This window comes from Betta splendens, chromosome 13, assembly GCF_900634795.4.
Source record: "Betta splendens chromosome 13, fBetSpl5.4, whole genome shotgun sequence".
NCBI lineage: Eukaryota > Metazoa > Chordata > Actinopteri > Anabantiformes > Osphronemidae > Betta > Betta splendens.
In genome coordinates, this window is record NC_040893.2 from 8937157 (window position 1) to 8962776 (window position 25620).

Here is a 25620-nt window from a genome sequence, read left to right on the forward strand (position 1 = left end):
TATTCATAATCAGAAATATTTTATCATAGCTGACATACTCAATGATTCTCATTTCCAGTAGCTGCTGGTAACCACCTGCTAGTACTAGTACACGCTGGTACTGGCTGACACTGAGCCAGCGCTGTGTTGATCCCACAGTGAATAAATGCAGCATCCGTAAACACAAACCCTCTCTGCCGTCTCCGGCTCCTGATAAGTCGGGAAGTCTGTCTGCTCTACAAAATCAGTTTCATTTTCATAAGTTCATCTGCCGTCTGGTAATTCGAGTTCACACTGTTGTTGCTGCCAAGTGCTACAGCTGATGCCTCGAAGGCAAACTTAAGAGTTTGACAGCTGAGTAATTATGGACGGTGATAACGTTGGAATGCGTACACGCAATTATGAACTGGGTGCACATGAAACAATTTGCTGTACTGAAAAAACACTTTGAGCAGAGGCTTTGTTCCAAAACACTGAAATGTCAGCATGTGGGGATTAATCAATTGGATCTTCAGATTAGGAATTATTTTACAGTTATTGGACGCTAATCCCTGCTGCAATAGAAATTTATACTATAAAAAAAATCTGGCAGTTTAGTGAGATGACAAGAGGTTATTTCATAATAACTTAACAAACCCAAACACAATTTAATCGTAGACAAAATACATTCATACATTCGAGATGGCTGAATTCAGGAGGACAGTAACATGTAGCCTCCGTTTCCACAGTTTGCAGCATCTAGTGCTTTTAAATTCTAACCCCTGGCGGTGAGGCGGCGGGCGGTGCTGTGCTCATGGGTCAAACCTCCTATCTGACCCTCGAACGGATCACAAAGTACTTTTGTCAATTTGAAGAAGACACATTTGATTTAGTTTTATTGACGAGCGGAGAGTTGAGGTGACTGTTTTCACGCTTTACGTTTAAGCCTCCGTCAGTGATTTCTGTCTGTTTGTGGCCTCCGTATATATAATGAGCTCGCTCCACTTGACCGGTGTGGTTCTGAACCCACGTCAGGCACTCTTCACCCAGTCCACGGCACAGACAGGCTGCTTCGGCGCCTCGCCAGCAGCAGCCGGTTCTACAGGAGGAGGGAGGATTCTGTGACCTACAGCTTAAGTCTCTGTCACAGCTGTTCAAGCCACGAGGATTTCACTTTTGGATTCGCCCTCAAACACGAGTTGTACTTTTAGCAGCTCTATCCGGACTCGGCCCCGGTGTTACTCTGCACTCCGGTGGACGCGGGAGCCGCACAAGCGGCAGCTTGTGACTTTCACGGCTGCGTTTCATGACTCAGCGCCTGAGACGGACGGGTGGCTGGAGCGGCGCCGCTCACCTCGCCCGCCGGCTGTCATTTACCGCGTCCGTTTGGACGCTCGGGGCTTCAATGCGATGCGCCACGAACGGGGCAGCGCGGGTGGAGGACTGCTGACAGCTGCTCCACCTGGAACAGTGGCTGGTAATCAGGTTCCGCCAGGGGCCCGGTCAGCACATTGTCAGCTGCACTGTTGCTGCAGCAGAGACATGGACCATAATGTTTGAATAGCATTAGTTCTGATTCACTTTTGAACAGCCCCCTTATTGCAATTGCATGAATAACCCTTTTTATATATGCATTCACAGAATATTTGAGTCTGGACACTAAGTGCTGGAAACAGATCTATATATGGAGGCGAAGGCATTTAAGAGAACAGTCAACACCTCGTGTGCTGAAATAACAGCTTGTGTATTTAGGTCAAAACTGTTGTGTAAACCACATTCACACAGCGGTAGAGTACGGCAGAAAATGACTGTGATTTGACGGGTGAAAGGTCAGAAAACACGAGGCAGATATTTTATAGACAGTTGCCATTTTAATAGCAAGTTAATTGCAGTGTGTGTCGTCGCTGGGCCCGTTTCACCGCCGTCACACTTGTCAGTCAGGAGTCAATACGCCGAAGGAGTCCTCCTTAGCTTGCACCTAAACTGCTCGGAGGTGCAGTTTACAAGCCCCACGTAACTCAACAGAACCCGGTCTCACCAAATCATTAACCAATATCAATCATCCGCTCTTAACTGATGATGTCAGTGCAACACGTGCTCAACGAGTCAAAGTATTAAACTAAAGCACGATTTGAGCGAAGCCCAAGGTGCCGCCTGCTTTTACTGAGGGGCCGTCCTTCAGCGACTCCTCCTGAGGCCTCCGCATGAGCTGTGGCATCTTTTACAAGCAAAGTGCAGGAGCAGGATTGTGCTTTTTCCTCCGACAGGTCGCGTTTAGCATATTCATCATCCTTATGCATACGGCAGCCTGTTGAGTCACTTGCTCAAGGTTACAGTAACGGCGCCCTCCATGTGATAAACACACGAGGTCCTGTGCCGTCGCCCGATCCGCCGACCGCTCCCCCGTGTGTGGACGACTGCTCTCCAAGTATCCTTTTCAATGCGGCACAAGCTGTAAATATTCATATCGCTTCCTTAGGAGAAGGACCACGTTGAAACCAAACAGTTAAACAGAGCACATTAGTAAATTACAGCCGGCTCAAAAGGTCCATTTAATCCTAAACCCAACCGGCTGGATCCTTTCAAACTCCACAGGCTGCTGTTTCTGTGTAGCTGTCAGCCGCTGTCTTTTGCCCACTTACGCTGTAAGGTCATTGCTATGAGCAGTGGCACCGGTCCTGTCTGAACACGCTGTTCCAGCCTTTCTTTACCCTGACATCCGACAGCCATTTCAGCCGCGGATTATATTGTCAGCGATGTTATTTCTCGCTGTGTGGCTTTCTTTTGTGGGCAAAATATTTTGACTGAGATAAATGAGGTAATATTACTTGTCAGCTGAGGTCCCGCAGGTCGGCGCTGATTTAGTTACGTAAAAAAAAAATAAAAGGAACATTAAAAAATGGACTCTGGTTCAAGTGGAACTGATTCATGTTCGGTGTGATTGGTGCAGTCGAAGCCAAATCCAATTCAGTGGCGCAATAACAAATCTTGCTGCTGAAGGTACGTTAAGAACCTCAGGAACAAAAGGACAGTGACTAGAGCTCAGGTCTTCTATATTCAAAGGTTTCCTTTTATAGAGTTGGAAGAAATGCACAGTTTTGATTGGCTGTTCTTGCACAATGATTTACTGAAATCGTTAACTTTTAATTGAGCTGATTGATGCTTGGTGATAGAGTGTGATGAGCAAACGAAGGAGAACAGGAGTATCTGCATTATGCTAGCAGCTAATGAAACCTAAAGGCTACTTAGCTGTGCTTCTATTTTGAAACTCGTTCTGCGTTTAGTCGCTGTCGCATAAACAGGAAAAGTTGTGCGGCAGAATAAAATTGAAAATAGGCTAAAATTAGCTCCTGTGAAGTGTCACCAGACTTTGGTTGGGTAACAAACACAAATTCTGCCAGAGTTTGTTTGTTTGAAGCGCGGAGCGTAAAAGAGCCGAGCAGGTTTTGTCGGAGCTCATCCTCCTGTTTAATGAAACGCTCCGACAGGAAAGGAGCGTTTCCCTCGGCTGCAACGGACGCTTGACCCCTCCTGAAACGCAGCGACCTTTCCCTAGATTGTGTCTCTTCTCGGCACCACATACTGAGAGACGGAGAACAATACGCACACCGGAGTCACGAGAGCTCCACACAACAGACTCGCAACAAATACAAGTGTCTTCTAATGTGATGTAGTCGTAGATAGAGAGAACACATGAACACAAACAAGTTTTTCCCCTGAAGCAAATCCAAAGAATTAAACTAAGGCTTCTGGTGATTATAAAGTGCATTTGGTTTATAAGGTTTGTTCCTCAGTAGTATTTATTTGCAGACTGATGCCACAGTAATCGAATGCATAGATGGTCACAACCTGGCAACCCAAACAGCTAATGTGGTGTTGCTGCTGCAGGTCAGGGTCGGTTAGCATTAGCCGCCCAAGAGCTGTTTCCCCCTCAAACATCCTCGCATCCCTTTCTGTTCCCTCTGCGTCCACGAGTGAATAAAGCGCCCGAGTGAAGCTAAAAGATAAGAGGTAGCGGCCCAAAGAGAATGTTCTGCTTCTATTTCCAACACGCAGCAGCCCGAGCAAACATGATCTCATGTCTGCAGGGACCATTTGCAACGTTCTGACAAGAACAGTGAAGTAAGATTCATGGTCTCATTGCATTCTTGATCAGGTGATGGATTGGACATGGGAGCTTAACTCCCTTAAGTTGTGAAGGTTAATCAGCTACCACACATCCACCCCTTACAGTGCCTTTTAGAAGCATGCACTGCTGTGGAGGAGAAAAGACGTGTCGTTTAGCGCGGCGCTGGTGTAACCTCACAGCCTTTACAAAATAAACCCACTTTCAGATCCACTTTTTCTGTTTTCCAAATGTCACGGGAGGAGAGAGAGAGTGACACCGGGCTAAAAATGGATGCTTGCATATGGGAGCTATCTACGCATCACAGTGCTTTTATCAGGAGAAACTGTAGATTTTTGTCACAGTCTGACCTGCTTTCAAAAAAAAAAAGAGGAAAAATTGCAAATTCAGTGAACGATTAATCATCTAAGACAGAAATGAAATAAAATCACCATTTATTGTCACAAGTACTTACAAGTAAGAGGTTGTGGGCACATTTTATGAACCTACGATGCATAAATGAAAGGCCGGTGTGAATGAAACGTGCAGGGACTCAAATTTAATTTCCAGCGAAGGACACGAACTTCAGGTTAAAACGTTTTTTTAAATAGAAGGCGTCTTTATTTTTGACGTGCGGAGTGTTGACGCAGATAAACGACCTCAGCTGACGCTTATCATGCAACAATGGGGAAGGTAGATGTTCACTGCTGCAAACCAGTAACACATAAAAGTTGTATACTAATAATGTGCAAGTGGACTGAACAGATATTGTTGACTTTTTAGGTAGCGTCCTGTAATTGGACTTCCTGCGTGGAGGCCTGTGCTTTAGCAGGAAGCACAGGCCTCCAGGTTGCCATGGCAGCCAGGCCGCGCTTCGCCCCTCCGTGTCCTTCTGTGGATGAGCCATAAAAAGTCAACGCACGAGAGCCACCATTTAGGACGACAATTAGTTGGAAAATAGTAGGAAGAGGGCCCGAAAACAAAGACGTCCTGCTGCTTTCTTACTGCGTAAATCGCAGTCTGCTGCAGAACCTTGGATTCCTTCCAGCAGCTTTGTGCCAGGGCAGGATTTTATTTAACATACAGAGACCCACGCTTTAGTATTGAAGATCGGCAGCAACAGTACAGGGCGTTCCTCAGCCACTGATCAATAGTTAGAAAATATTCTAAAACCTCAGAATGGTACAAATAGCACCGGAACAGCGTTTTCTTTAGAACTCCGCATGAGGAAATCTATTCACTGGTGATTGAAGGTAGAGCAGTGAACACTGAATAATTAGGCTTAAACGCAGACATCTCGCTCCAGGTGAAAAGATCCTGTTAATCCTGTTGAACTCAGCTTCCTTTGGTTCAACAGTGGACCTTGTTTTCCTGTAGCCTGTCAGTGTTGATGCCTTGTTCTCCATCTTGTCACACGTTTGTGATTTGTTCTGTTTAAAGGCATCAGCTGTTCGTTTACATGTAGCTCATGTGTTTGTTGTCCTTTCATTCCTTCTCATTCCCCTTTTTGATTAGCCCTTATATTCTCTGTCGACCCTCCCAGGATACATGCCCAAGGCTTATTCTTTCCCCCAGCCATAGATCGTGTGCTAGAGTCTTTTTTCTTTGTAAATGTTTTTATTTTTATTTTTACCATTTCCTTGTCGTTCCACGTTCTTGTGGAGCAGCAGATCTGTCTTTTCAGCCCCACGGCTTCTGCTCTGACCCCGTAATGTACAGCACACGCCACATGGCTTTGCTGCCGCTTTAACCGGTCAGGTGTGAGTCCCTTCACAGCTGGACCTCTCAGATTGATTGACATGTGGCAGTGGGGACGAGTCGCATCCCAGGTGTGGAGGCACTATGTCCTGGACACTTTTTAATCATGTTCTCCGAGCTGGGGCAGATAAGAGATGTAAAGGTGATTAAGGTTTAAGGAGGATGTCCTTGCGCAGAGGCTTTGGGATTATGGCTCTTCACCGTGTTTTGACTGGGGAAATTAATACATCAGTATTCCGACGGCGGCCAGAGAGTTACTGGGGAGATTTGCAGCGAAGAAAGGGAGACTCGCTCCATCCGAGGACGCAAATTGAACGCCCAGGGATTGTTTGTAGTCTGTGAGCTCATCCAGTTCTGATGAACGCAGCAGATGACGTATGGGCGTTAATAGCGTTTCAGATATGACGAGTCGACCTCAAAACTGTTCGCAATTCACTTTTCAATTGTAGATATAGATCGAATATAGAAATAGATCTGAACAGTGGAAAAGGGGGTTGTGTGAGAAAACTATGCAACAGAAAGAGTAGAACCATAAAATGGACACATTTTGTACCGATCAGTTTCAACACATCAAGCTTTATGCAAAATAAAGTTCCCCAAAATAATAAACTATGGCAGAATTGTAGTTCAGTTCTGTCTCTACAGTTTAGACATGAATCTGAAATCAGTCCTTGGGTAGAGGAGAGGTAGTTACTAATCAGTTGCATGTAGACACGGGTTTCCAGTAATAAGGCTATTTATGTGCCTGTAAACTGGTTCTGCCGTTTGCTGACACACCTGGATACTTGGTTTTTAAACTCCAGGACAGACCCCTGGTCCACTGATTACTTGTGAGGCTCGCTGTTAAATCTGCCTGCCTCTCGTTCAAGCAGATAATGGTTCCCGTTTACAGTCAAACCACAAACGGTCCTGCAGCTGGAGCGAAGCTTAAATGACCTGGATTTCCATCAGATCTGCTTGACGATGGAGTCCAGCTGCCCCCTGTATATTGTGACTTGATCGTGTCTCGGCAGTAGATGATAGATGGATATGATAATTAAAATGAGGAGTAATTATAAAAGTAGCCTGTGATGGAATTCTTATGAGCTTGTTTGTCATAATGAGGGACAGTGAAATATGCTGGCTCGGGTCAGTCATGTTAGACATCCGCCGTAAACATCCTGTAGTGAAAAAGAACAAAGAGGGAAAAGGAAGTCATGTAAATCTATGAGCCCCCCCCCCCCCCATTACACACACACACACACACACACACACACACACACACACACACACACACACACACACACACACACACACACACACACACACACACACACACACACACACACACAGTGGCAACATTTCAAGTGTTAATTCGGTTACACCGTCTTGCTGCACACGATCCTTCATCATTACAGAACCATCCTTTTGTGACCTTTTCCACGCATAAAACTCATGAATGCACAGATTACTTCTCTCTCGGGCTTACATTAAGTTGTCACTACATTAAGAAGTGCAGTAACACAAAAAGGGATCTGCAGTATGCTAATTGTTGAATTGGGCTCTTATTCAGTTTCAAGACAACTTTACAATGTTACAATACAGCTAGCATGATGTAGCGCATGTATTAATTAGGCCTGACCCGATTTGAATGTTATCTGAACGCGGGCTACTGTACCACACATTATTTCACATCTACTATAATAGAAGCAAGTGGTGAAGCCCTCTTGGCTGTATTTCCCAGCGTACGCGTCCATGTGTTGCATGATCGATGTGAAACGCGGCGTCTACACAGTCTCCGGCGTTCTTCTCTGTGACAGTTGTGCCCCGTTTGCATCCGGGAGCGTTGGTTGCATCACTCTTCGAGGGGAAAAACCCTCTGTGATTAACAGCGTCCCTCCTGATCCCGTTGGTAAGAAGGATGCGGGGACGCGGCGTCCCGGGCGGCTTTGCGCACCTGGATTCTTCCTGGCGGAGTCTCACACACGCTGCAGTTTCAAGTCTGTGCTTTGAGTTCAGCCGGCGACTTATTCCACATGTCACCCCTGCTTTGATTCCAGTTGAGGGTTTCCTTCTTCGCAGGCTTTGCCATCTATCATGGGATTTTGGTTCAAGTCTGCTCCTGAAGATAAGATGATTATTAGATATATCTTGTATGATTCCTAGGTTCACTTGAGGACTGGGTGTGGCCCCATAGCCTCGGTGGCAGCTGTGAACGCCCCCCCGTCCACCACAGAAGACATTCACCATGCTGAACTATCAGATAAGACGTGTTTTATGAGCACTGGCCTGATAACTGTGCCATGACTCTGGTTCGATGGGAAGCGTTGATGCTTCTGGAGTGGACTTGAGCAAAGACCATTTCTGTGATTACCCAGAGCAAAGCGAGCCAACGGGCTGCAGCGCCGCTTCCAGAACAAATAATGAACGCTTAGCCCAACATCTGTTCCGAAATCTCTCGCTGCATCTGTTCTTTTTATTTGTGGTGCAATTTGTTTCAGGAAGAGAACAACTTTACACTGTCAGCATAGTTTCCATTACGAATGCCGATTACGCTTTTTTTTGCTGCTTTCAGACGTCGGATTTTGCTTAAAAATAGTTGAATAGAACTAAAAGAAATAATAATAATGAAAATTCTGACAAATTATTATTTGGGGGAACACAATGTTCTTATTTGAGTAAACAACTGGCAGCAGCAGCCACTTAGTAAACCGTGTTCTTTTCATTCCTTGGTTGATCTGAATAGAATGTGGTTGGTAGAGAAACTCGTAGACTTCGCGACCCTTTCTGAAATTAAATATTTTACCCATCTCGCACAGCTTCTTTTCATCCTTAATGGTTTCCTCACCAAACAGCAGGTCACATGAGCGGCGGTTCGCAACTTCCGCAAATGGATGATATTATTATTTGAATTCTCACACGGCAAAGGCTAGGTCGGGGGGTTATTACTCAGGAACCAGAGGGAGGTAAGTGAGTTAAACCAAGGCGCCTCAGAATGTGATGAATGCAGCCGAGCGTCAGGGATCGGAGGCGGACGGGCTTTAACAGAACCGCGTTCCTAACGCTCCCTCTGGCTCAGCGCAGCTCTAGGCTCCGCTTCTCTAGACGCCACCGTCTTCCTCTGATCTCCTCCGCTCTCCATTACCGTCTTAATTAGCGTAATGAGTGGAGTGGAGAAATAAAGTGTTGAAACCAGATAAATTTGTTGCGGGCAATTATTGCACTGTCCGTCCTGTGCCGCCGTTATCTGCTGAGGAGCGGCGATTGGGATCAGCGGAGTAGCACCCCCTTCAAACCCCGGCGTGCTCCGCGGAGTCGGGTATCGATCGGAGTCGCCGGGGGGGAGGAGGGGGAGGCTGCAGACGGAGATAAGTCCAGTACTGTAGCAGGAGGTTGCCTCTATACAGAGGGTGAGGATCGCATCGGCCCGTGTCATCCATCCGTCTGTTGCATCTGCAGAGGAGAAGTGATGACAGGGTCCCGTTCGTACGTCCAGACATTGGCCTTCAGCTGGTGCAGACCTGCTGTTTAATGACGACTAATTAGCACAGTTACTTCAAAGACAACAGCTGTAGCACTTAAACAGCCTCAGCCTAGCGCTGGTTTAACCGGTTTCTGCCGAAGTTGACGTGACGCCAGCCTCCGTGCCCGCGTCACGTTGGCAGCGCTTCTAATAGAAACGCAGTGTATAAATAGGATCCTTCGCAGGATCCGATTTGCTTCGATGTCGGAGATGAAAGATAAACAAACAAAAACTGGCCTGCGTGATGTTTGTGTGACACAGATTTGTTGAGTAGGAATGTTGCTGTGTATATTGTGCACAGGCAGATCCAAGCTTAAACCGGGGGACGAAAACACCATCAAAGACGAGAGAGAAGCAGAGTTGGTCAGTGATAAGTGATATCTGAAGTCACTAACTAATATTAGTTTCCTACAAGAGTATGAACATCATCAGATTCTTTTTCTCTTAGTCACTGAGAGAGGGAAAATCCACTCCCGCTGTTTAAGCCTCCTTCCAAAACAGATTCCTACAGATTTCCTACACGTGGTCTTCCCTTAAAAAAGCAAATGACTTACTTCAGTGTCCTCCTCACGTTACAGACGCCCGAACAGGCTGCACATCTAGATCATCTGCCTGGAGACGCCAAGAAAAACCCTGCTAATGTTGGCAAATGAGAAGGGATCGCAGTCGCTCATGACCTCCACTCGTTTCTCTTCAGTTTGACTTTGTAAAACTTGGAACATATACATCGAGGTTCAACAGGTTTCTGTGACTTTCTGCTGCCAGTGCCTCCGACGTGGTGGCTTGTCCACTTATTCCCGGCTTTTCCTCACCGTGCAGGGCTTTATTAGTGATGCCATAATGAATCACTCCTGAGTGTGATTGCCTATGGGCCTTCTGGGAAATGTGCTGTGCGCTGTGGAGAGGGCATCTGGCTGAGTGCAACTCTCGCCAGGTGCCTCTGAAAGACACGCAGCCCACACGGGGTTCATTAATGCGTACGAATTCACGCAAACACACGGAGGAGACGCAAAACTGAGTTGTCATGTCGTACTTGCTTTTGCAGTTTTGTGGATTTATGGCCAAAGGAATCTTGCTTTAACTATGATTGCAACGTGTGTGTGCGATAATGAAGTTTCCCGTGTGAAATGTGAGTCCTGATCATAACACACCGCACTCGGCTGCAGGTACGGAGGCGAGCGCACGCCTACTGTGGCAGCTTTTGCTGACACCTCATTAGAATCTCATCAGGCCCCTCTGCATAATGCTAAGTTGATTACACTGCACAGATGCTGTGGCTTACTATGAGGGGAGCACCTGCCTCGTCCGTAGGACCGTGGGGTTAATCGCGGCGCCGGTGCAGGAAGGCCCCGAAAGGTCCATAAAGCCGGGAAAGGAGCCGTTTTCATGTGGAGGCAGTGAAACCTTTTAGCTTTTGCCACAATGAGGCACTGGTACCTGTGCGTCCTACTGGGACCTGCGGTCTTGCTGCATTTGAACACAGCACCGCGGATGCAGCCGGCTGCATTTATCCCATGCATCGATTCTAAAAAGTCGCTTCGTGGCCGTGACGTCTCCTTGCTGCTCTTTTCCCCTTTAACGCCTTCAATTAGCCCGAGCCTCTGCATGCGAAGATCATTGTATATGATAGAGTTGCGGCACCCGGCGTGGATGAACACGGCGTTGCCCCGCGCCTCGGTTCCTCCAAGGGCCGTTTGAGACATTTTTATCTGAACTGAAGGTTAAGTGTTATAAGATGCTGCTCAGAGGTGAGGCCGGGCCGTCCCGACGTATTGACCCAATGATTCATCTTCCGCTCTCCCCGATGTTTCCTGAATTGGGTTTGGGCGCGCTGCGGCTCCGTTGTAAATGGGCGGACAAGGTGACCCGCGCCGTAGATCAACGCGCCGAACAACTGCCCGGGGACAGGGTCCTGCCCGCCTCGCTGGATGCCATTTTTCACCATTTAGCCCCCGTCTCGCGCGCGAAACGTCCCCGCGAGCGCCCGCGGCGCCGCGGGAGCGGAGTCGTGTCGGGGGCTCACGCCGGGCGTCGTTAACAGCTCTCTGATCTGTTGCAGGAGAAGGAGCGGGGTTGATGGGAGACGTTTGGGCTCACAGATTCTGGGTTTATGCTCAGTGTCAGCAGTGATTCAAAGAAAACAGCCCAGTTATTTCTGGTGATCGTCTCAGCGCTGCATCTACATTTGGAAATCTAGGTGAATCTCATTATAAATTCAGAATGTCCGTCCAGACTAGTTCCTGCCACGGCCGTCTACTGCAGCTCTCGGGCACCAGGACTCATTGGTTCAAAGGTTAGTAGCACCAAACCGTAGCCTCTCTGGGAAATGTCTTGCCGCTCTATCCATTTTATTGAAGAATTGCACTTTATGCTCCTGTAAAGGTTAAGCTGGAAATGTAAGTTTGCTTTACGTAACCTTTTCAGTGAAGTGTTGATGGATTTGATGCTCGACGAGTATCTGGCTTAAACTATAAATAAATCCGGCTCCCACGTGTAGCGCGCGGCATTGTTCTGGCCTCGTATCATTAAAGCTGACTGGTTTCATGACGGTTAGACAGCGTCTCTGCAGAAAACACCCTATTCACCGAGCGTATGCTTTCCGTCCATAACAAACAGCAGCAAATGCTTAACCCCAGCCAGCTGTTTACTGGGCTTGAAGCAGGTCTTCACCCTCAAAGTGGGGTCCTGTCACCTCATGTTCACAGTAACCTGTGCTGGTGATAGTGGTTTGGCTAATTGTTACTTTGATGAATGAATCTTAAGCTAACACGGATGAGATCAGGTTACAAGATTGGTAGGAATATTCTGTATATTTGGCTCTTTTGGTTTTTTACATTACGTCTAGCAGCTACTACAGCTTGAAAAGAAGCTTCTCTGTGATGTGATGCATTTACAGCATGAGGGGAAATATTTTCTGCTTTGGGCTTGGGCAAGGTGAAGCTCCCTCTCTCGCTCTCTCTCTCTCTCTCGCTCTCCCTCTCTCTCTCTCTCTCTCTCTCGCTCTCTCTCTCTCCCTCTCTCTCTCTCTCTCTCTCTCTCTCTCTCTCTCGCTCTCTCTCTCTCTCTCTCGCTCTCTCTCTCTCTCTCTCTCTCTCTCTGATACCTGCTGCGATGCGTTACCTGGTAATTGAAATGGCTCCGGCCTTCATCCATTACCTCTGCGCTCCCCGCAGTCAGTCCCGTCCCACCACTCCCCCCTCCCCGCCCACTCCGTCTTCCTGCCCTTCTCATCGGCACCCGTGCCCTTTGTTCCTGACTGAGTTGCTGTTCATTCACTGCACCCCCCCACCCCCCCCACGCTTTCCTGTTATTTGGCTTCGGTCTCGGAGCAGAATGTCGATAGTGCACGGAAACTGTGTTTTAGGATTCACACAATGTGCCTGGCATGAGCTCATAAGAGTAATTAGATGTTCCCTCACTGTTGTTCTTCCTTGGAAATGGAGGCTATCGTTTTTGTCCCCTCTCCTCCCCTATCATTTGACATTCTGACGCGTGCATGGGCACAAAGAAAAGCAAGGGAGAGACGGGAAGCTGTGAGCACAGAGCACGGCTGGAGGAAAAGAAAATGGAAGCCTGATAGTTCAGTTCTCTTTTAATGTCTAGTGTTAAAAAAACAATGAAAGGCCAACCGGGATCCAAGCACGGCTGAAGAAATGGATCCAAACGAGCAAAGCACGTGTGTGTACATGTATAAAACACTGGCGGTCTCTCCTTCCCCACATCTGTACACTTGTAAATGACTGGTCCTTTAATTGAGCCGTCAAACGCGGCCTGACGTCGGTGTCGTGTCCTTGTCGGTGTCTTTTCTCATCGAGACTTTACACCATGTTCAAGATTTACTACGCTGGAAGAATCCTAATCGTTAAGTGTTGCTGGATCACGTTTGGCAAACAGACAACCAAAGCACCGCTTACGGCTTAAGGGGCTTAGAGGAAATTTGAAATCTTTCTGCCTTCTTCTGTTCTGATAATATGAGACTTGGTAAAACGTGTGTGTGTGTGTGTGTGTGTGTGTGTGTGTGTGTGTGTAAGATCGAGCAAGTGTAAGTGATCAAAATGGAGAACCGAACCTTAAAGAGTTCAAAGGTCATCCGGATGCTTTTGTTGGTCATACACAGCCACATACTGTATCATAACCCCCCCCACAGATCATTAGCTGTTCCTCTTTCTTTCTTCTATTATCTAAGACTCCAAAGGCAAACTTACGTGATGATTTTGACTCTAAAGAAACTTGAAATCAGTGTCTGATCAGTCTGAGGAAAACATAAATGAAATCTAACCTGGAACATTCCAAGTCTCACATGTGCTATACGTCTACATGTTTAGATGCTGTACATACACAAACAGGGACTAATAGTGAACTGCGTGCACTCACTCAAGCCGACGACATGATCTCTGCTCGGCTAAAAGAACAGATTCGAGACGTCAGAAAGGTCCACGAACTGAAATCCATCCGTGATCAGCATCTGAAGAAACATGGCAGGTTATTTGTAACATTCACACAATGCTCTTGACATCAAAGTTTTTTAAAAAGCAAACTCTGTGGAGAACTGATGTAACATTTGCACTGGGTTTCTACACAGCTGTGATCACGACTTCACAGTGACCCAACGCTTCTTTTGGCCGAGACCATCGAACCCGGCCGCTGACCATCACTCAGCGTTTCCTCCACAGTTAGGATTCATCGTCTCATTCACGGCAGGATTTCTATTTAAACGAGTGAAGCAGTGAGTAGTGTACAGCCTTTAATTCATATTAAAAGCATTCCAATAACACTTTCTTGAACATCTTTTTGTTTTGTCAGATCTTTGATGTGCATTTTATTTGGCATTATGCATGAATTTAAAGCCTTAGGCGAGTTAATGGGAGAAAATGTACTCATTGGCAGTAATTAGGATCAAATCCCAGATTATGGCGTATTTGACTTAAAAAAGATGACAGGACGTATGGGCTGTGAGTTTGTGCTTCTCGCAACTATCTTTAACTCATTTTTCATTAAAATTAAGTGGATATTTTCAGCCCCAAACCAAAAGCACACTGTCCTCCTGCTGTTGTTATGGGTCTGTGCTGTGACTACAGCAGGTAGAGTTACTGTAAACAGGCATAACCTCTTGTGTGGTGAAGGTGAAGCAATATATTTGGTATGAGAGGTACATTTGGAGCTCTGTCCTGGATCCAGGAGTTGATGATGACACATTCATCTCCTGAAGTCTTTTTCCTGGTGTTCTGTTCAAAATGCCAGGACACAGGTCATTTTATTAGCTGTGAGACAAAAGGATCGTTGTCGTAGGCGGCAGCAGTGTGTGTCTCTGGTTTTGTTTGGGTGTATTTGCTTTGTGCCAAACTGAGAGTTAATTAATGTACCTTGTTTTCTTGAAGCCAGTCAGGTAAGTGAACCTGTTGGTACCAAGACATCTGTTTACTACTTACACAGACTAATAACCTAAAACACTGGAACAACCGTAGCTTGTTGGAGTTACTCCTCCACAGTATAAAGGCATATTTCAGTATAGTGTAGCTGTAAACAGAAGTAAATCTAATACAGAATGGCTTCAATAACGTGACTTTGCCTCCTGGGGAGTCGGAGCCTGGACCTCGGCCGAGCTGCGTTTGAGCCGGAGCAGCTTGGAATCATAAAACATACATGGCGTCCGCCTTGAAGCTCAGAACTAAACAGTGGAGGGAAGATGAACCTGAATTGTTTCATATGATTGCGCTCCATCCTGTGCTTTGTGACTCACTTTGGTGCTTCTTCATAGACTGTCGAGCTCCTCCCTCGCCGAGGATCTCGCGGCATAATAGCGGTGAGGTTGACTTGCCAATGATTTGGTGGGACACTGTGTTATCGAGAGTGGAAAATGATGGATGATGAAATTCTTTTACGGCTGAATAGATGCTTTTTTTTCCTCTGCAGTCCCGACTCTTCCTCCCCGTGATTGTGATGAATGTATTCCAGCGGCCGCGGACACGAAGAGAAGTTGGAAAGGAGCCGCGTGCGTCGCACTTATTACATAAACATCAGAACCTCGTTAAACAGCTGGTTTCTTTTTAAAGCAGCTGTCTTGATGCAGCTGTTCCATAATTGTCTCAAGGATTATTTCTTAGCCTTTCTTAATTTGTAATCATCGCATTGTGGGGGAAACAAAACATCCTTTAAACTATACAATAAGTGCTACAAACAAACTTTGTCTTTCATCATTGTCTTTGCGGAGAATCCATAACCCAATAAAGGCCTTTTTGATTTTGATAGAGGAAACGATTCGCTGCCTGTTCTGACTGCTTTGTGGGCTCGTTTGGCTTCGACCCAGCAGCGCTCCCATCTCCGGCTTCCTCTAACCCGACTCAGTCGCTCAGCCACACAGAGCAGCCGTCCACACATTCCCCTCAAAGTTACTGCGACGCTTTCGACACTGTAAATACTATGAGTAGATGGTTCTGCTACACTCGCTTCTTGATAAACCGTGAAGTAATTTAGGAAAAACCAGATTAGTTAACAAGGGGAAGAAAGAGTGTGTGCCAGAGAGAGAGAGAGAGAGAGAGAGAGAGAGAGAGAGAGAGAGAGAGAGAGAGAGAGAGAGAGAGAGAGAGAGAGAGAGAGCTGAACTGAGCATTATGTGGAGGTTCCAGGCTGCCACTCCTAATCCCCCCGTCAGCGCTGCCAATCGACGGGGCCTGGCTCGCTGCTGCTGATGGGGCTGGATGTGAATGTGGTGGGAGTGATGGCGCTCTCCTACCGAGAGGCAGGAGGAGACGCCGCCACCGATTAATCCTCGCGCCGGAGCCACTAATGATTTATTTATTTGGAAATTACGGAGCCCTGGGAGAACTGGGCACGATTGATAACGAAGGCCCGGAGTGAGGGGAGGAGGGGGAGGAGGGGGAGGAGGGCTCTGAGCTCCAGCGCTCCCTCCCACCTTATTGTTTGTGCACGTGTCTGTGCTGGAGGATGGAGGCTAATTCTCCCATGGCATCAATGAAGACGTTCCTGTTGAATGCTGCAGGGTGCCTTCGGCCTCAGACTCCAGTCAAGCCCCAGCGCCGGACTCCTGCTGTGCACATATTGATATTTTATCACAGGGCGTCTTTATTTTCTCGAAGGAAGTAAATTATTCTTTTTCTTTTTTCATTTCCAATTGGAGTCATTATGCTGAAGTCAGGCAACAGTGTATTTAAACATTTGCCAGCTGCCTTTCTCTGAAACGGTGACTTCGGCGCCTGGGGTGACGGATTTAGTCGAGACTCATTATTTCTCAGCCTCTTTACATCTGTTTAGATCACGGACACAGCCTACGTCTCAGACGCACGCAAAACAGAATTAGCTACGAGCGGCGCGCTGTGATGTGACGTCACGTGACGCGACGCCGTGTGACGGTCCGCCGCTGGATTGTGCGTGTGTCAGCTCAGACTGAGGACCGGGGCCGCAGTGACTCCCGCTGTCGTGATCTATTTGAGCTCATTACCGTTAATTGGAGCGGCTCGCTTCTTACCGAACCTTACGTAACGGCTGCCGGGATCGCGGCGGCCGTGGGCAGGGCGTGGAGATTTCCCAATTATCCCGAGACGGCGGAGAAAGTTTCTCAAGTTGAAGTTAAAAAGACGTTTCTTGCTGTAAAGCTGTTTACGTTTTTGATAAAAAAAGAGATGATGCACCTTTTTTAAAATTGTCCTTGAAAACTGCGTCTTGGATTCGTCTCTCTCTGCGTCCTGATGCCCATGTTGCCTTCATTATTACAGATGGAATATAAAAAACAGTGCACTGACTAATGAATTGGGTTTGGAGTACTAATAAATTAAGTACTTAATCATTTTATGAATTAATATTTAATTTTTCCCACATTGAGTGTATTTTTCCCTCATCTCGCTCCCGTCGGCCCGTCCTCCAGTGAAAGATTTGCCTTTGCCGTTGCTTGTGATGAGTGTCAGTGTTCGTGTGCGGTTTGTTTTCACATCCATCAGCTGAAGCAGCGAAAGAAGGTGCTCGTCTGCAATTACACATGAGCAGCGCGCCTCAGTTTTATATGTAGGGTGTAAACCAGGCTCCAGGAGAGAAGTTTAGCGGCATAAATCCGGGCCAGTGTTATGGGACAGATTAATTCCATTTACTGTCAAAGGCGCGTTTCTTGGCCCGAGATGGGGATTTTTTACTGCGATTCTTGGGGAAACTACAAATGTTAGCTAGGGACGCCTAATTGATGCCGCCTGCTTCATAAACCCGGCTTTAACTGCGTGTAGTGGGTGGAGTTTACGTTTATAGTGAGAGAAATTAAACGGGACCGTGAACTTGCAGCCATTGCTCTTTGGGGGGTGAGGGCGGGGGGTGATGCAGACCCACGTTAACCCGCTGCAGCCTCACTTCAGTGACGTGGCTCCCTTGTCCACATAATGAGTCGGTTTGAAGGTACCGCACGGTCAAGCTGGCAATTAATTAACGCCAGATGATAAATCGGGAGCACAGCTCACACACGGGGCCTATTTTAGTCGCGCGCTGAAGCTAGAAACGCATCGAGGCTTTTTTTGTGTGTGTTTAAACTGGTCTGTTTTTCATGCGTTTGTTTGATTCCTCTCTTTGTTTAATTTGAAGCAACACTCGTTTGGTGCCGGAACAGCGAGCGCTCGGCGCTGTCCTCTGACGGGCCGCGCGTTCCGGTCGGGCCTCCCGGCGGCGTCAGGGGCTTCGGGGGCGAGTGTGAGTGTGAGCGGTGATGTGAACGGGGCCAAACAGAGCGGACGCCCCCTGTGGCACCGTGACGCAGCCTGATTAATCCAGCAGCTTTGTTCATGATCACAGATGTTGAATGACTCTCTCTCTCTCTCTCTCTCTCATCCTGCTGCACATCTCCTCCTCCTCTGTTTTCACACTCCCTCCCTCCATTTTTTTCTCCCCCCTCTCATCTGTATTCCGGCCCTGCGTTGCATTCTCATCGCAGCCTCGTCCCGTCTCCCTCTTCCTCTTTGTCTCCTTCCTCCCGACCTTGCTCCTTCTCCCCCCGTCTTCGTCAACACCGCGAGAGACGTGCGGGCGCGTTTTCCGGATTCAGGTGAATCCCCTCGTATGTAAACTGTTTACTGGTCCTTGGGCAGATTTGCAGCCTGCTCAATGGGACGTGACGGCTCCTTTAATTAGAAGCAGCGTGCCTGGATGCAGCGCTGTTTGGCTGAGAGTCTCCGTCTGAGCCTTGGGTCCCCACCGGCTAATTTAAACCTGCACCTCGGTCCCCGGCGCTCGCCGCCACATCTCACGGCGGAGAGTTGTTCCAAACGCAGCTTCACTCAGGCGGTTGCATTGACGACCTTCCATCGGCCTCACCTCTCAGCTGATTCTGTTCTGAACGTGCTTGAGTCTTGTCTCACTCGCATGGAAAATTGTCCTGATGCTGTAGATCTCGCGCTCATTCAGCCCCCGTATTAAATGCGATTTTAAGTGTGATTGAATCATTTTCCTCCAGTCGCTCGCAAGAAACATTTATTGCGGCGCCTATTAGCATCGAAGGCCAAACTGTACAGTACAGTTTAACACAGCGCTTGGCTGCTGTAGATGTTAAATCATCATGGATCAGTGATCAAGTGAGGTCATTACTTAAATCTTTGATCTTTCATTATCTTCTGTTACATTCTTACATTCTTGGCCACAATAATTACTTTGGTGTCCATTATGTGCATGTGTGTGTGTGTGTGTGCTGTCATCAGACACACACTTTTTTAAAAAAAACCCACAGAAAGGACATTGATTGGGTTCAAGTCTTTGGCAGTGTGACGTTTAATCAAGTACTGCAGGGAATGAATTACTGAGAAAATAAAAGTCTCTCCCATTAATGGACACACACACACACACACACACACACACACACACACACACACACACACACACACACACACACACACACACACACACACACACACACACACACACACACACACACACAGAGTTTTGCTCTTCTCCTGGTCAAGTACTCTTTTAGTCATGACCTGCAAAATCCGATGGTACTTCAGCAACCACTGGCTCTTAGCAAACAATGAAAAGCCTGTAAAAATCCTTGAACAGCTCTAAAGGTGCAGAGGTGCAGGCTCGACTTGTTATTATTACTGTTCAGTGCAGTAATAGATTAATACTGTGAGTGTAGATATAGATGAGTCATTCATAATTTAATCCTTTTTTTAAAGCACGAGACGCTTTCAGGTTTTTAGTGTGAGAAATGTGACGACAACACAGAGGACATTCGTCATGGGCTCCGTGAGCGTCAACACTGACATTCACAGAGCTTTTGTGGATTAATGAAGCAGGATTAACTATTGGGACGCTGGCAGGAATGGAGCGACGGCTCCCGATCCAACATCATCCGTCAGACGCGGTGAAGGCAGTGTTTTGTCTCGTCCGTCGGTGAAACTGGGTCACCGGCGCTCAGTGATGACCCGCCTGCTGACAGAAGTCTCAGGTTGAATTCTGACGCCTGTACTAAATGCTTCCTCATATCGTAGCGCATACGAATATGCTGTTGACAGCATCTTCCACACTTTTAGGGTTAATACAGTAGTTAGTTGTGCCTCAGGCCAATGAACGACCGGTATTTGGTTTCCACGCGCGTCTTCACCCACTGTTTGCTCCCAGGAACACAGACGCCTCCTCTCCCACTCTGTGTTGACTCAGCCGGCGCCCCTGACCCGTAACACATCAGCATGTCGCCATGGCTTCCTTTGGGGGCGCATGGAGCGAACGCGGGCCTTCCAACCTGTCGGACACGGCCACGTCCCGATCCGTCTGCTCCCTCTGTCTGCTCAGCTTAGCACGGATGAAGACCTGTGCTCCGGAAGGGGTCATGTGATTCCCATTGAATCACGCTTTGAAGCAAGTAACGGCCCCTTTCTTGGTTCTGGGCAGCGTGCACCGGTACAGTAAGTAGGTGACACGATTGTTCGTGTCCTCTCTGTCTTTCTTCAACGCCCCGTTTAACTCTGCTCCCGTGTTCTCGGCTGTCTGACTCCTCTCACGGCCGCGATCGCGTCTTAATTACTGAAGTTCCTCATTCCTCAATCGCCCCGGGTTCGACGCCCGCCTCGGCCTTTCTTACCCGCGCTCCGAACGTCGCCCTGTTTGATGCCTCACCCCCGTCCCCTGCATCCAACCTCATTATCAACAGTTCCCTGGGTGTCACAGCGGGCCAGTGGGCAGTGCAGCAAACTCATTAGGGCAGAATAATCATTAGTCCACATAAAAACAGAGCAGGACAAGAAGGGCCTTAATTTGATTTGCTATTCATTACAAAGCCTGGACGTGCGGCTCCTGTTCTACAGTGATGCTGCGTGAGTGTTTGCCAGGAACAAAGGAACCACCGGCCACAAACAAAGATTTGTGCGTTTTGACTTGGAGGAGTGTGAACGGAGACGGCCGCCTCATCTATCAGTCTCCAAGTAAGCAGGGCTGTTTTTGCTGCTTAATGGCCACTAAACTATGCTTCTATCACCCAGATGAGTCCAGCTGACATTTCCTCCTAAATCCCATTTAACTGTGGAGCTCCCTTATCTCTCTCTGTACAGAGATTCAAGCCAATAAATCTTGTTTTCATTTTGTAACTCCCACCTAGAGAAACGTGTCAAAGGCAGGTTGATGTGAATGAAACGTGCAATTTTGGAATTGTCACACTGTTAATAGTGGTCCTGCTGACGCTTTAATTCAATTTCACGCCAGCGTAAATGTGGGGGTGCGTTTTCAGCCTATTTGACCAACAGTTGCCAGCACATGGGAGTAAACGGCCCTCGTCTTTTGTTTCAGGCAGGAAGCGGTCTTCAGAGGCCTTGTTATTCATTTAGCATGTCTGTAGTCTTATGGTGCCTCTGGACCAGATCACTTAATATTGCTCAGACCACACAAGAACTTTTAAATGAGCAGATCCAGTTCCAGTCCGACGCCAGTCTCCAGTTTCAGCCACTGCCTTTTACTTTGAAGGGCTCCTCTCTGTCTATTACAGGAATAGTTTTTGCTTTTAATGCTGTTGCATAATAGCCGTTATATTCAGCCGCTGCCGACGATGATTGAATGCACTGTAATTGGAGTTTTGTTTACTGATCTGCAGAGAATACGTTAACTGAATCAATGGTAATTTGCATTTCACAGGATTGTGTTGTGAGGAGTTTTCCATCCGGCATTAATGGCATAATAAATAGATGAAGCTTATGACTTCTGACACGTGGATATGCTTGTATTTAACCTATTTTAGCTGGATTTGCTGTATGAAAGTGGAACAATTGAGGAGCTGTGTTTTATCTTTTCATCCTTTCTGGTACAGAGATTAACAGCATCTGTTACAGTTTAGAGACAGTGTCTGGCGTGTTCTATCCTTTTGAAATCATCAGTCACTACTGCTGTAGTATTAGGTACAACTTAATGTAACTTGTCAATTAAATCTTTTTGGGATTTAGAATTTTAGTTGAAGCATTTAATGGTTTAACCAGGAGCATGAGATGTTCTTGAGCTGCAGGTGATGGAGGGAAAGGGCACATTTTCATTTATAAAAGTAGAACAGATTCACACCCACACGTGAACATTGGTGTCATCTGCACAGTGGCACTATGCCAGCTGTTTACAATAGCAACAGCACACGTCCCCAGGAGCACTTCTGCTGGGAATGAGAGTATCTTTTGTGTGTAGATGGGTAAAATCGGGGTGTGTGAGTACAGGAAATGTAGGTTTCACAGTCGTGTTGACCCAAAGAAAACACAGAACAGTCAGCACAGTGGTGTTCATGGTGAAAGGTCAGTGTATTTGCCCCGGTCAAACAACAGGATCTGTAACAGGATGTTCCAGATGTTCTGGCATGTTAATTAAGTTGTGTGACCTTCTACAAAATCTAAGATAAAACAGTAAAAATGGCTGTATGGGGAGAGAAACACACACACACACACACACACACACACCAATCATTCACACACACACACACACACACACACACACACACACACACACACACACACACACACACACACACACACACACACACACACACACACACACACACACACAAACACACCAATCACACACACACATGGTCCGTATGCTGTTTGATTTGCTCCAGCACACGAACACAGAGAACTTATTTATTCATTGAGTCATTTGTCTTCATGGCAGACCACACACACACACACACACACACACACACACACACACACACACACACACACACACACACACACACACACACACACACACGTGCGCTGCGGAGCTGCATGACATTCACATAGTCACGTTAAGGTAATTGAGATGTGACCAGCGAAACCATCAAAATGTAAAATCGCGGGGTGAGGGAGAGTGTGAGACTCTCTCCAACGCACCACGTGTTAAATGGGTATCGGGACGTTATCTGTCCCCTCGCTTTGGTCTGAATTAATGAGCTAATTGCTTTTAGCATGTAATTGCAATGTTAAGCAAATCAGGACACGCCAGCACTACACGTCGTTCAATAATGTAGTTCAGGGTCTACGGGACCTTATTAGTGTCCCACGAACACGCTGCAAATGATGGAGTGGAGAGGATGGATTAAACATGGAACCTCGTCCTGTCTCTTCAGCTGCTCATGAAGCACCGTTCTTGCATTTTAACCAGTGGTTGTATCTGTGTCCACCAGCTGAATGCATTTTGGTTTTCTACAGGTTGATTCACTAGACTCCTGTTTGCGTTCAAGCTGAAAGGTCGGGAAGATTTGCCCTGGATAAACAACAACTGAGGACTTCACACATTTTACCGCATGCTAATTGAGATGTTTGACCTTTAAAAGCTCCAGTACAGCAGGTTAATAAGTGCTGTCTATAAGCACTGCTGGTGTGGGAAATGATGGGCTGCAGCACCGCATAGGCAGACGTCTCATTATGGAGACTGTGCAAAGACACAGTGAGGAACCGTTGGGACGTTCATTCATCTCAAGCCAATAATTCAAAATGAATGGAGACCATCTGCCTTCATTATCTGCTGTCTGTACTTACAGAAGTTCATGATCCATGATAGGTACAGATGGGTGAGGTCACAGACTAGTGAGCTCTACTACGTCCTGTGCTTGTTATCATGTCCTGTTGCTGTAGTGGAACATGCTGCCAACGAAAAATAGCACATAAAGAATATTCTTTATCTGACTTTTTGAAGAAGCAGACGGAGAGTCTTGGTAAACGACGCGCTTTAGCAGCTCAGAGCGTTAGAAAATATGACGTGGGAGACACATTTGTTCTGACCTTTCACAGTGGATTTTTATTAAGTGCTCCCAGATACTGTGAATATTCCTGTCTTTGCGAGATGTGTAGTCTCTCTCTGGGCAGATAGATGATGGTGGTAGATGAAGGGTTCATTTTACTGTTCACTGCGCCCAGACGCCAGCGCGTCGTCAGGTGGGAGGCGGGGGCTCACCTGACGCGGCCCCGCCCACCGCTGCCGTCGCTCCCAAGACTTGCCTCGAGATCCGCCTCCGGACTTTTATCCTCGTGCAAGTTTAAATAGGATAGAGCACATTTTCACTCTGGCGTCGTCTTTTTTTTTCTGCTAATCATCACCCAAAAACTCCCAGAAAGCCCGATTGGAAATTGAGTTTGCGAGGGCCAGTAACATTTCGTCCCTTTCTCCAGTCTCGGAGCGCCGTAATGCAGAACTAATGAGAATGTTAAGTCCCTAATGACATAATTGAATTCAGCCCAGTGGTTTGAATGGCATATTTGCATGCTTGGAGTGACTTCGGATGATGACTTTACATTGGAGCTCGGGCGGCGTGATCATCATTTGTTTGGCCTCGTCCTTCCAGCGCGCGGCGCGGCCCCGCTGCCGTCTCCGCTGCCATCAGCCGCGTACCTGGGGAGCTCGGCCGCAGCAACGACGCTCGACTCCAGCGCCCGCGGACCACCTTCCAGTGTCAACCATCCGTCGGACCAACGAGCGTGCAGCTGACGCCCTACAGACGCGGCTGTGCTCTTCGGCAGCGCCTGCCTCCCCGTTGGTAAACAGGCAGAGGCAAAGTGGCTGAGATCTATCACCGAGATGAGTTTGGGAACAAATGGTGATAATGGAGCCTCCTGGCAGTAAATAAGTGGGGAGTGAAGGGACCAGCGGGGAGATCGTTCGCCCGCTCGCTGCCTGGAACTCCGGCTCACGTTCTGCTTAGTCATGTGCTCGCCTCATTTCCTCGGAGTTGATTGGATGGCGCCTTCGTGGGCGGCTGTCGGCGGCTAATGTGATTGAGAAGAAAAGCGACGCTGTCGTCCACGGTGGCTAAAGTAAAGCGTGTTTAATAACTTCATTCCTTTTACTGTCAGGCCTCGTGAGTTCTCTTGATCACTTCATTTTCATGGCGCTGTTGGTACCATTACATCACTCTGGTTCTGACAGGACTGATCGATTTTATGTTCTATTTAAAAAAAAAAGGGGGAGGTGGAGGCTGTGTGTGAGGTTATAGACCCATTTTTACATCCATCAAATTACTCTGTTCTGCCTTCACTGCTCCGTTTTATATAAATTCTGTAGGTGCCATCAATTCACAGATCTGTTAAGTGTTAACGGTGAAAACCGTGGGATGCAATAATAAAAGCGGCGACAGGTGACGCATGAAAGTCACAGCGAACGATTGAAGAAAATCACCTGCATTCACGCTGTTGACGAGGGAAACTTCAGTGGCCTGGGCCGACCGAGAGCGAAAATACATTAATCTCGCCAGCGATGGGATTCCACGCTGGATTCCTTTTAAAGTGAAGGGAAGTGAATAATGCGAATGTTGAGAGAAATGCCGTGGCATGAGATATTACATGTGGCAGGGCAATTTCCATCGCAAGCGGGAGCGGCCCCTCTCGTCCGGTGTCTAATTCGCACGTGTGATTGTGAAAGATTTCTCCGAAAAGCCCACCGGTGCTTAGCCTCCCGTCAGATTAGCCTCACCAGAATTGGCACCTCTCCCGCGAATAACGCGGTGAACGCGGAGCAGCCACCGCAGTCGCGCCTAAGTTGCGCTCAATGCCTCCCACGCGACGTGAGAGGCAGCTCGCGTCCGACGCGCGGGGTGAAAAAGCGCAGCGACGCCTCCTGTTGTTGATTGCTTTTAAACGCTCGTGTCAGGAACGTTTGCTCAGCGGAGCAGGTGAATGCTGGCGAGGAAATGGCCTCGCCATCTGCACGCCCCCCCCCCCACGCACACACACCACCACCCTCTCCTCCGCCTCCTCCTTCGCGCTCTGACAGATACAGGAGACGCGTCTCTGGGAAGTGAACCTGGACAAAGCCCACGTTAGCGTCTCATCATCCAATAAATAGCAGCAGATTAATTACAATGACGATGACA

At 47.5% G+C, this 25620-nt stretch overlaps 1 protein-coding gene across 3 annotated transcripts in view; it reads left to right on the forward strand.

The window, feature by feature from the left end:
• Nucleotides 1–25620, forward strand: part of grik4 (glutamate receptor, ionotropic, kainate 4) — a 181289-nt gene that overhangs the window by 1768 nt on the left and 153901 nt on the right. The gene's annotated exons all lie outside the window — the stretch shown is intronic.